The sequence below is a fragment of the Trifolium pratense genome, linkage group LG3 (genome assembly GCF_020283565.1).
Source record: "Trifolium pratense cultivar HEN17-A07 linkage group LG3, ARS_RC_1.1, whole genome shotgun sequence".
NCBI lineage: Eukaryota > Viridiplantae > Streptophyta > Magnoliopsida > Fabales > Fabaceae > Trifolium > Trifolium pratense.
Window position 1 is genome coordinate 49122743 of NC_060061.1, and position 12876 is coordinate 49135618.

Below are 12876 nucleotides of genomic sequence, written 5' to 3' on the forward strand. Positions count from 1 at the left end.
TTTTCTGTTGTAATTTTTTATTAGAGTGTTGTGAGATATAGTTATGTATTTGTTTTGGAGAGTGTAGGTGTACTGTGCGGTTTTGACAACGGCCGTGATTTTTTCTCCGGTTTGGAGTTTCCACGTTATATTCTTGTGTTGTGATTTTATTCTTTTATTTTTTCTATGCCTGTTTTTCCCAACAACTGATTTTTTTATATTATACGTAATTTAAATCGACAGTTTTTTAAAAAAATAAATAAATTTTTTATATTAAGGAGTCACTTTTATATTTTGCACAGAGCCTCCTAAAACCCGGAGACGTCCCTGATTATATGCTTGTGTTGTCAATTGTCATTGTATTCTTTTATTTTCTCTATGCATGTTTTTCCCAAGACACCGATGTCTTGACTACTCCAAATTTTTATACAGTGTGGGTGCACCGAGCATCCCAAGACTGCAATCGACAATTTAAAGATCATGGTTTTAACAGCAGGACAGGAACCAATTAGGGATATTGCTTGTTAATTGAAAATCACGGTGAAGAGATTAACAAGGGTGATGAAAATAGCTTATTAAAAGGGTCAAGTTATGGCTTGCTAAAAGTGATTACACTAGTCGGTATATGAAACATAACATAAGATCTATCTAATGATACTTGCATAGTTGGTAGGAACATTGTATTTTATATGTAGAGTATCGGGGTTGGTAGGAATATATATATATATATATATATATATATATATATATATATATATATATATATATATATATATATATATATATATATATATATATATTGAAACAATTTAATTTACATATTATTGTTAAGTTTCTATATATAATTTTGAATCATCAACAATATGAGAGCACGGGATCTAGATCAAGCTCACCATCTTTGCTAGCTGATCCATCAATGCAATCTTAAGGGATTAAAGTTCGGGAATAAAAAATAGTGGAATGTACTAAAAATGAAAGGTTTTTGTTTAGAGGGATCAACAATATATATATATTTTTTTGGTAAGAGGATCAACAATATATTTTATTGATCTCTGTTCGTCTTGTATAGAGACCTTATTAATTAATATTTGATTAGGTTTTGAGATTATATAATTCGATCTTCTGCTATGCTTTTATGAAATAGTGAGAATAGTTTTTAGTTTTAAATCATGCAATCATATTAACTTTAGTTATACAAGTTTTATTTTGAAATGATTAATAACACATTTCTCTACGGAATAAGGAAATTAAACAAGAGACCGGTAGAAGAATATTCTAACTTGAAGACGATACACCAAAATAAATAATAAATAAAGATCTGCATAGTTTTTGTTTTTCATATCTATTAAAAGCAATATATATATATATATATATATATATATATATATATATATATATATATATATATATATATATATATATATATATATATATATATATATATATATATATATATATATATATATATATATATATAAGAAGTAACCTAATTTTCTTTTTCAATTTAAATGTTAAATTAAAGACATAGATATAACTTATTTAATTTTATTTCCATCATTACAAAAAAAACAATTAACTGAAAACTCATGGATATCCTAGAAGGGCGTTCGTGTGTATATTTAGTCCGACATTAAATGCAAATCAAGTGGGTACATATTTTTTTTTGGATATATATATATATATATATATATATATATATATATATATATTGGTACATAGTGGGTAAGTATTTTTATTCAAAAGAAATCAAAATTATTTTGAATACATTTACATCTATAAAATATACACCTCGGTTCAAAAGGAACTGTACAACGTTTGTTTAGACATTCATAATCATTTCTACATTCAAGACCTGTTGTAATGAAAAAAGAAAATAGAAGAATGTAATTAAACTGGGATAATATATTGTGTAAGAAATAAAGAAGGGAATTTGAAAAGAAAAAAAAAATGGTTTACCATTCACGTTCATTGAAACAATAAATATGGAAAGAATGATACTCATGACATATACAAAATTAAGAATTTTAGTCATATTTCCACCCTTTGTATAATGGCTTCTTTTTTTGACTAATAGTAGCTTTATCACATTATAATTTATAAATATCATTATCTCTCCATACATCAATTAAATAGTTTTCTTTTAGCTCTTATGACCCTTCATAAAATTAAAACTTTATTAAATGACTATTAAGTACATCAATATGTTTTGTTTGTCCCTTTATTTAACATACTAAATAAAGAGGTCTCATAAAAACTTATCAATCATATGTAAATTTATTATTATTTTTTATTAAATTTCTATTATTTTATAACCTTTGAAGATGGCAAAAGGTATCTCAAAACATTTGAATAATATTGTTGGAAAATAATTTTTTATGCAAAAGATCTAGTTTGAGAGAACAAACTTGCTTGTGAAAGTGAACTCGGCGGCGGCGGCGGTAAAATCCCTCCCGATAGCCCCTCAGTTCTTATAATCTCTTACTCTGCTTTAAGATCCATTCACCTTTTAAAAGGCTTTCGTTCCATTACTAAACAATGCAGTGCTGTCAAGTTATTCTCCAAGCATATCAAACTTGAAGAACAGGTTGGTTAATATCAAACTAACTACTATTGCTAATTATCTTGTTCATACTTGTTTCAAAACTTAAACTATACTATCTTCTACTAACCTTAGGTTTATGTCACAAATTCAAGTTAATAATAATGTGAAAGATTGTACACTTCATTCATTCATTCATTCATTTAGGTTAGGTATGTTTCTTATGTGGCATGATGTTGTGTGGTCTGTGTTGTGTGGTCTATCTGGACCTCCCGGAATGATATTATCTTTGCCGGGTGGGACTCCAACGATTGATAATCTCGTTGATAGGGTGAAAGTCTCATCCTGAAAATGGTTTCTAGGTAAAAACCTTGATAGCCCCTGCTCTTTTCACGAGTGGGAGGTTCAACCTATCTTGTGTTGGTCCAATAAAGCAAGGTGATGATGCGGTGTCGGAATGCTTCTGGTTCCTGTTGAGTTGTATCTCTTGAGGTGTCCGCTCTTTGTTGGCTTTTCCCTTCCCCCTTTTTGATGGCTGCTCCGAGTGGTTTTGGTGGTTTGTTGCTTTCCGGGAGTCCTTTCTGGTGTTCCTTTTGTAAATTTTTATTTTGTTTTTGAGTATTTCTGGTACTCCTACACTATACTCTGACTGTTTTAACCGTTATATATATATTTATCTATTTGCCAATAAAAAAAAATCATAGTTATTACCTTATGTGATTAATGTGAAATATTCTCCTATTAACTTGAAAATTTTCCGCTGCAATTTTCTCGAGAAAATTTAATTTTTTCTCAATCTTCATTTTCCATTACCCTTTCTGTTCTATTTTTCCTGAGAAATTCATTTGTTCATTTTCCACCTTAGAAAATCACTTTTCTCCGCAAATGGACAGTAAAATTGGTCCCCTCAAATTAGTCGATCCTAAGACCGGATATGGAGTTTAAAAAAAAATAAAATAAATTAACATGATACACACCACCACTACACTACTATCATGGGACCACATGTTCACTCAGCAACAGATGACGGCCAACCACCTATAACCGGCGTCGCCCTAGACACTGCTTCTATAGTCACATCAACTCATTCTCCATTGAGAAACTAAAAATCACAAGGAGGATATGAGTTTGTTGTTTACAATTTTACTATTTTAGTGTTGTGTTGTTTGTTTGAAGGTGTTGGATTTTTGTATGTTGTCTACATTTTGTAAAAATATCTTTTAGCTAAAGTGTTGAGAAATATGTGCTTACATTAAGTGTTGAGACAGATGTACACACATATTGAAACAACACCTGTGTGATCTGACTGCGCGCCAGCTAGCGTTATTATTTTATATTCAATCTTTTGAAGATTTGTTTGAAGAATTATTTCGTGGTTACTTATACAACAAGGTGCACATGGTCAATTAGTTTCTGAAGGCAGCCGAATTCTAGTTCTATTTTCTAAAGGAATGTAATAACTTTACAAAATATATTATTTGATTCAAAAATATGTCTGCTGCTGCAAGGTTTTGGAGACCTAATTTTGACTTGGAGCCCAAGCTATTTCACTGCTATAAATAGGAAGACAAGCATATGGTTCTGAGCATCTAAAACCGAGTTATTCCAAAGCGTGAGTCTTGGGGTTTTAGAGTGTTAATTGTTAATTGTGAGCCTTTCTTGTATCTCATTGATGCAAGCTTAGGACCTGAGTTTATTGAGTTGTAATTGTGAACTTCTCCTAAGCTTTGAAGTACAGAGTTAGTTTTTAAGGTGTGTGTGATTTGCTCGTAAGCTTTTAAGCAAGAGTGAATCTTAGTTTCATAGGAGGGTGTCTACATCATTGATCCGTTTGTATCGATAACCACGCTGTCTGTGTTGTTAGAGGGAATTGAGACGGGCTCTATTTATAGTTTTTCAGCTGGGTTTTGGGTTTTTTTGCGCGTCCATCGCACCCATCGTGGCCACGATGGCGTGTAATTTTGCCTCATCGTGGCCACAATGGATTGTATCGTGGTACGATGAAAGATTTACTCCACATTTTCTGTTTTCTTCAACCGCCTCTATCGTGCCACGATGACAAGTCATCGTGGTATGATGGGAAAGATTTGTTGCAGATTTTCTTCAATTTAAACCGTCTTCTCATCTCGCCACGCTGGATCTCATCGTAGGTACGATGGCTTGCGTTGTTTATTACATTTTTTCACTTTTCTTGCTTCTGGGCCAAGTATCTTCACTTTTCCAGGTATTTGCTTGCTTTTGGGCTTCAATTGCTAATAAAACTACCCTAAATTACTACTAAAAACATATAATTGACTGTCATCAGCGAGTTTGATTTATCCCCTTGCAATAAAATAAATGGATTACCCCCTGTAATATGAAAAAGATTCTCTGGTTTACCCCCCTCATGAAAAATGTTGACCTAAGATTCCACAAAATTGATGACGTGGCATGGTCTGTCAGAGGAGTAAACCAAAACTCGCTAACATTACAGGGGAAAAAAGACGGAATGTTAAGTGAACATTTTCCATAAGGGGGGTAAACCAGAGAATCTTCACATTACAAGGGATTAATCTTTTTTTTTTTTTACGGGGCATAAACCAAAACTAGCCTATTTTGCAGGGGTAAAATCTTATTTACCATATTTTAATGTATCTAGTTGCTCCTGTTTGCTTGTATGTTATTAGTTGGTCGGCTATCATGCTAGAAAATTCAGAAATCTTCCTTTTACATATCCTATATATTTTCTATTTGTACTCACTACTGTGTTTCATATTGTTCAACTTATCACAAGCAAATATAGGTTAATATAACTGTCGGATGAAGCTGATTATGTGGTAGATTGCTAATAGTTGTTGATCGATTGGTCAGATATCCATTATATTGATGTTCTCATGTTAAATATTAATGTACTGGTTTTTGTTACATGGAGTGGATCACAAATAAAAATAGAAGAAAACAATCTAAATGATACTATTTTTTGCTTTATTTCAATAGAGTCAATTTATAGTACAAGAACAAACTATAAGATTATTGAAATTAGAAAAAGAAAAAAAAAAAAATTATTGGATACAAGCTAAATATCGAAATGACAACTCACGGAATATTCTAGCATATATGACATTCGTGTACTCTTTTGGGTCTTACATTAAATATTGAAGTGTGTGGGAACATAATCTAATCAAACATTAATTCAACTTCAACACATCTACATTGGTGAAGTATACACCTTGGTTCACGAGGCCTGCGACAATATCTTTCTTTACAATCAACGTCTCGGTTACATCTATGATACGCTGTAATGAAAAAAGAGAAGAAAAAAATATAACTGAAATGAGACAATGTATTCGATAATAAGTAAAGAAGAAAACTTTAAAAGATAAAAACTGGCTTAAAAATTATGTTTGTTGAAATAAAAAAATGCAGAAAAAAAGACTATCATAACAACAAACTTGACAATTTCACACATATTGTCTCCCTTTATATGTAACAAATAGCTTTATCACTTTATGATGTATAAAATATCATTATGCTTAAACAAAAATATTATAGATATCATTATCTCCTTACACCAATTAAATAGTTGTCGTCTCTTATAGAGTTGTAAAAATCCTTCAAAAAAATTAGAATCATTATTAAATGACTTTAAGTACACATCTATGTATGGTGTTTACCCGTTTAGCACACTTAATAAATATATCACATACAAAATTTACCAATGATAAGAATTCATTATTATTTTTTTTACTAAACAGTAAACATTCATTATTTTATAACCTTTCAAAATAGGAAAAAGAAAATTAGAAAACTTGAATAAAAGTAGGGATAGAAACGTGTGAAGAGAAATCAGAAAGAATTTACAATGCCACACACCACCAACAGTACACAACCGTCATGGCACCACCAATTCACCAAGCAACTGACAACGGCTAACCACCTATAACCGGCGTCGTCCTACCCTACTCCTATATTCACATAAACTCAATTTCCATTGAGAAACTAAAAGCTACGATTCAATGATGAAGTTGTTTACTTTATTACTATTTTAGTGTTGTGTTGTTTGTTTGAAGGGGATTAGTTGGGGGTTGGATATATTGTTGGTGTCACAATCACGTTTCTGTTTGTTGTTAGCATGAAATGTTTTTGTGTTTATATATGAAGGAGTATTTTTTGGTAATCTAATCTATATAAGAAAATTTATTCTTCTCGTTAACTCCGAAATATCCTTACTTAATTTGTTGTAATGTGTCCCAAATGAGAGTATTTAATGTATACACCATTTGCTAATCCAACCAAGTCACATGACCCAATTGGGGCATTGTGAGTGGAAAAGTGTTTTTTCAAACCAGCAATGTTAATCTAACCAAGCCACATGAGCCATTTGTCTCATTTTGAATGGAAAAATGTTTTTTCTAACCAAACCATCTAAGACACAAATGCATGTGACATCTTTTCACTTCTAACCAAATTTCAAATTCAAAATTTTTTGTACAGGACCTAATTAAAGCATCATAGTTTAATCCACATCTTGCCAAAACCTCAAGTCAACACATTTACAACGGGTATTGATACACCTCGGTACTTTAGGTAAGTAACAATGCTTGTCGACACAAACTGGTGGTGAATTACAACTATAACCAATCGAAATATTAAATTGGAATAATATATTGCATAAGAAGCAAGGAATAGAATTTGAAAAGGAAAAAAAAATGACTTACCATTTACATTCGTTGAAATAAGAAATATGGAAAGAAAAATAAATATAATATGAAATTTTTTGATAATTTCAAACATATTTACCTGCTTTAATTGCATGTAAAAAATAACTTTATCACTTTATAATTCATAGATCTTATATCTCATTACATCAAATCAAATATTATATAGTTTTTGGCTCTTCAGGAGTTGTAAAATATCTTTTTTAAAATTATGATTGTGATTAAATTACTCTTAAATACATCAATGCCTTTTGTTTATACTATATTCATAAACAAGTCCTATAAAAAAATTACCAATCATATAATTCAATTTATGTACTAAATTTTTATTATTTTTTAACCGTTCATGATAGAAAAAGTAAATCAAAAGGAAAAGAAAATATTATTATACTATACACTCAAATATATTGCTTACATCATGTGGTCATTTATATTGTCAACGAATTGCGTTTGACCTGATTTTTTTTCAACCGGCCTGGAAGTTACTTTTAGCTTAAAGTAAAAAAATATAACTTTAAAGATAAAGTAAAAACTGTTTGGATTTTAAAAAAAAAAATACATAAAAGCTACTTTCAAAACAATTGTTTCACCATGATAAAATATTTCTAGAAAAACCATTATTTTATTTAAAGTTTCTTCTAAAATATTAAACACGGATTAATTTTTTGGTATAATAAGTGAAACATTTTTAAGAAGTATGTCAACGGAAAAAAATGAATTTGGTATACAAAATAAAAAAAAAAGTTATAATATATTTTTCTGTATTACTCTTTTTATACAAAATTTTTAGTAAAGTTGTAATTTTTTTTTTTGGTTACAAAGTTGTAATTTTTTTAAATATTTAAGAAACATAAAAAGATATGTAGATAAAACAATAAATCACTTTTTTTTGTGTTAATATAGAACCTCATCTTTTTTGAAATAAAGAATTTGAATTGTATCAATATATATTACGAATGTTCAAAATATGAATGCACAAAATGATTGGTTCAAATTGCAAATTACCTTATATTTGACATGAAATGAGTGTAGAAATATTTTGTGAAAAGATTCAATGTAATTTTGGACCCAAAATCCAACTAAAAACGTAAACTATTTGAGAGAAAATGAGGTTGAGTATAAATGAAGAAGACAAAGTGAAGTACAATAAGTAATAGATGATGTGTATAAAGGACATGTTTGATTCTTGTTTCCGAACTTTAGCGATAAGATTATAGATTTTGAATGGATATTTGGTTCGGGAAATGAATCCGAACTAGACTTAAGGCAAAAAAACAAATGAAAATTTAGTTGATTGAGGCGGTTTAAAAATATTAAAAGGTAAGAGGAATGTTTTTTTTAGTAGAAAAGAAGGGCAAAACCCAAGAAGAATATAAATTAAAGTGTGATAAAAAGTTACAATTACAAGTGTAACAACATTATGACCTAAGTATAAAATCATAGTCTTAGAAGTAACATTAAATTATTTTTAAACTTAAATATTAAATATATTCTTATAACAAAAAAATTCGATATGTCTAAATTAAAAATATATATATATATATATATATAAGGGAGCATTCAAATGAGAGGAGGAGTTTTAAAATGAGAGGGTGGCCTTTCATTTTTAAAACCGTAGGCAATTTTTTCATTTCCTTGTGCATCTTCTCTCTCTGGCTCGTATTCTTTTCTTCTTCCAAATCTTTTCATTCCAGATCTTGGCCAACGCTTTCTTCCAAATATTTTACAGAGCGAGTAAATAGAGCTTTTCAGTGCTGCGCACCCATGGCCCCATCTTCTAATTATCAAAGATTTTGTATGATTAATAAATTAAGAAAAATAACCATGTTGTCAAGAACAGAAAACTTAACTGTGGATAATTAATTTGTGGAGCCTGTGTGAAACAGAAGAAGCAGAATCGTAAAATTAATAACCAAGATCCGTGAATTGGTGTGAAAATTTGGAACAACGCATGGATGAAGATGAAGGGGTGCGCGTCAATAAGAAAAAGAAATCACGTGAGCATTTTATTGGATATTTCAATCTCAGCCATTCATTTAGATTTAAGGGTTGAGATTTAATCCTCTCATCCTCTGTTTATCAAAAAATAAATAAATAAAATAATTTCTCTCGCCCTCTCATTTTAAAACTTCTCTCATTTGAAAACTCCCATATATATATAATACTATTTGATGCCTTATTTCATTTCATTACAATCAATTTAAAGTACAAATTCAAAAATACTACAAGGTTCTTGAAATTAGAAAAAAAAAAAAAAAAAAAAACAACAACAACAAACAAACAAATTATTTGTACCAGCACAATAACTAAATGACATACAACCCATAGAATATTATAGGAGGACATTAATATACTCTTTTAGGTCCGACATTAAATACAAATTATTTTTGTAAAAAAAAAAATACAAATTATTTGGGTACATGACCTATGTGCATTGGTGAAACACATTTACAATAGCCATTGACACACCTCGGTTCTTGAGGCACGATACAACGCTTGTTTAGACAATCATAATGTTTTCTGCAATTATAGCCTGTTGTAATTTAAAAAAAAACAAAAGAAAAATTTAATAAAAATGGGATAATATACTTTGTAAGAAGTAAATAATAGAATTTAAAAAGATAAAAAATGGCTTACCATTTACGTTTGTTGGAACAAGAAATATGAAAAAAAAGATAAACATAACATAAATAAATTTGACAATTTCTAACATATTTCTCTACTTTGTATGTAACAAATTTAAATGACTTTATCACTTTATAAATCTTATTATCTCCTTAAATTAATTATATAGATTTTTGCTCTTACAGAGTTGTAATTAAGACATCCTTTTTAAAATTATAATTGTAAGTACATGACTCTCAAGTACGTCAAAGCGTTTTGTTTGTCCTACACTAATAAAGAAGTCATATAAAAAATGTATCAGTCTGTACCCCCCAAAAAAAATGTATCAGTCATATAAATTCATTATTTTTTTAACTAAATTTTCATTATTTTATAACCATTCAAGATAGGAAAAGGTAAATCAGAAAAGAAAAAAAAAACTTATTATACACTCAAATATTGCTTATTGTAAAGGTTGATGAATGTATGGTCTTGAGTATTAAGTTTCTCCACTAATGACCACATGAGATCATGTTGTAGCATGACATGGAAGATACAATTTTGACTTAATTAGTCAAAATTTGATTTTATGTTCATCCCTTTTAAAAAATAAAAAATAAAAGATTTCTGAAACGTAAGACTTAGTTAAATAATTTAACTAATAACCAATTGCTTGTCAAATACTAAAAACAAATAATATAGTAATATAAAATTAGTTCCTCAAATTTTTAATATATAAATAAATAATCAAAATGTTAAATGAATGTGTCTCAATTAACTTATAGAAAATCTAAAACCCACTGCAATATTTTTTATTATAGACAACATGTCAAAATGAGTGGTCCAAAGGCAAAATACAGTGACCTAAAGCTTAGGCCACGATTTTTTAATGTTATTCCACAGTTTATTAGATGTGGTGTATGCGGTCGTGGTCTTTTCTCGAATGCCACGGTTTTTTTACTTTATGCCACGAAAACCAAAAAATCGTGGCTTTATGACAACAAAAAACCACATGTTTTTGACTGATTTTAGGCCACGGTCTGTAACTGACGCCTTTACATTAGACCACGGGTTTTTTTGTTTCAGGCAACTACTTTACGTGTTGCCAAAAAGAATAGGCAACGAATTTCATATTGACACATTCATGGCTATACTTTCTGGCCACACGGATAACAGCATTACATAAACATTTAAGTAACATGTATTTATATATTTATTTTAATCCTCACAAAGAGACAAGGGTCGTAAAGTGGGCAAGCCCGCCCATTTAGGTTCGGCCCACTTAAGTCCGCCTAAAAGTGGGACGAGCCGAGCCAATTTAGATGGTCAATAAAATCACAGTCCGTCTCGTTTAATGGCGGACAAGCGAGTTGGCCGGCCGGCTCGTCAAACAAAAAAAAAATTATTTTTTATTTTGACACTTGTGGTGCTAAAAAACATGAATGTAACTTATGAAACAAAATCATCAATGAATTATATCATAAGTCCATTGATTATATGCTTATAAACATGTATGTAGTTGCTCTATAAGTATCAACAAAGTATTTGACTATGTGTTTACGGTAATGAATCGGAAAAAAATATGAACTACACCGTATCTGATGTTGATTCAAGTAATAGAATAAAAAAAGTAAGTTACACTAGAAACCCGGTGAAGAAAAAGAATGAGTATCAACACTAAAAAGACAAAAAGAAGCAAGAACGATAATAAGAGAGTAAAGTGGCAACAAGTAATTATAAATTTGACACCGGTCATATGAATGAATAGAAGAAAAAAAAACATAAATTTACTTCAAATAAATCTTGTATTTTATTGGGTTGAGTTCGTTACTAAAAAAAATAGATTTTATATTTTTATATAACTCGCGAGCTGCCCCGTGCTCGCCCTGCTTTTTAAGCGAGTTCGGCGGGACGGGCCAACTAAAGGTGTCGAGTTCAAAACTTAGGCTCAGCCCGCCAAAAATGATGGGATAAACGGACCGGCCCGGCGGGTTGGACTCGTTTTGCCACCCGTACAAAGAGATATATAAAAGTGTAATTTCAAATACTACAAAATTAGATTACTCTCATTGTTACGCCACTACAAAAAATTCGCCATTTAGCCACGGTCAAAACCATAGCTAAAAACAGCTTTAACCGTGACTAATGTTTTCTAGAAAACATGTGTTCAAGAATACACAAGGAATATGATTGTAAATAATTCCTAAGTTATTAAAACTAATAGTCATTCAAAATCAATTTTTACAAAGCAAGACGTGACGCTACTTCTTCCTTAGTTTCGATCTTCCTTTTTTACTTCATTTGTAGCAGTCCATGCCCTACAAAAGGATAAATACACACTCATTTACTACTAGCCACATAAAAAGAAATATTTTAAAAACACACAAGTTACTATTAGCCACACTCATTTTTCACAATGATTAGCTTGTCTCACTACAAAAAAAAATTGAATTTTGCGACCGTTCTAGAGGCTATTAGCGGCGGTTATGAACCGCCGCAACACCACATCGCGACGGTTGTCCAATGGCTGCAAATCCTGGCATCGTCGCCTTATATTGCGACAGTTTTGTCAACTGCCACACAAACCGTCGTAAACAATTTTGCGTCGGTTAAAACCGTCGTCATACGCAAAAACAGAGCTGCAATTTTTGAACTATTTCGCGGCGGTTTTGAACTGTCGTCCCTCTATATATCTCTTTAGCGGCGGTTTTGAACCGTCGCAAATATATATCTTTTTATAAAAAAAATCCTGGCCTCTTTTTCATGCAATTATAAAAAGATCTTGACTTTATGTAGGCATAAATTCATCAAACATTTTCAATTTAGTAAGATTTCAATTCTATATTGGTTAGCAATCTCCCAACTTGTAATTTTTCCCTATGATCTCTAACTTTTATACTTGAGAAAATCAAATCATATAGCTTTCAAATTTATGACAATCACGTCAAATTATATGATATTAATGGATGGCCTACTCTTCAATAAGGACTATTAAAAAATGAAGCAATGTGTTCTGTGGTCTATCTAGAAGTCTCGCAATGATGTGATTTCTTAGGG

The 12876-nt window shown here is 30.4% G+C and overlaps 5 long non-coding RNA genes across 5 annotated transcripts; 2 read left to right on the top strand and 3 right to left on the bottom strand.

The window, feature by feature from the left end:
* Window positions 1–1687: 1687 nt before the first annotated feature.
* On the bottom strand, window positions 1688–2165 carry LOC123918050. Its single transcript, XR_006812683.1, has 2 exons — window positions 1936–2165; window positions 1688–1831 (listed from the first exon to the last, which is right to left on the bottom strand). It is a non-coding gene; the product is annotated as an uncharacterized LOC123918050 (long non-coding RNA).
* A 180-nt stretch (window positions 2166–2345) lies between these two features.
* LOC123917756 lies at window positions 2346–3184 on the top strand. Its single transcript, XR_006812550.1, has 2 exons — window positions 2346–2563; window positions 2726–3184. It is a non-coding gene; the product is annotated as an uncharacterized LOC123917756 (long non-coding RNA).
* Window positions 3185–4700: 1516 nt separating this feature from the next.
* On the top strand, window positions 4701–5422 carry LOC123917759. The gene is made up of 2 exons (XR_006812552.1): window positions 4701–4742; window positions 5301–5422. It is a non-coding gene; the product is annotated as an uncharacterized LOC123917759 (long non-coding RNA).
* A 31-nt stretch (window positions 5423–5453) lies between these two features.
* Window positions 5454–7559, bottom strand: LOC123917757. Its single transcript, XR_006812551.1, has 2 exons — window positions 7216–7559; window positions 5454–5793 (listed from the first exon to the last, which is right to left on the bottom strand). It is a non-coding gene; the product is annotated as an uncharacterized LOC123917757 (long non-coding RNA).
* Window positions 7560–9489: 1930 nt separating this feature from the next.
* Window positions 9490–11100, bottom strand: LOC123917755. Its single transcript, XR_006812549.1, has 2 exons — window positions 9853–11100; window positions 9490–9748 (listed from the first exon to the last, which is right to left on the bottom strand). It is a non-coding gene; the product is annotated as an uncharacterized LOC123917755 (long non-coding RNA).
* Between the last annotated feature and the right edge of the window lie 1776 nt (window positions 11101–12876).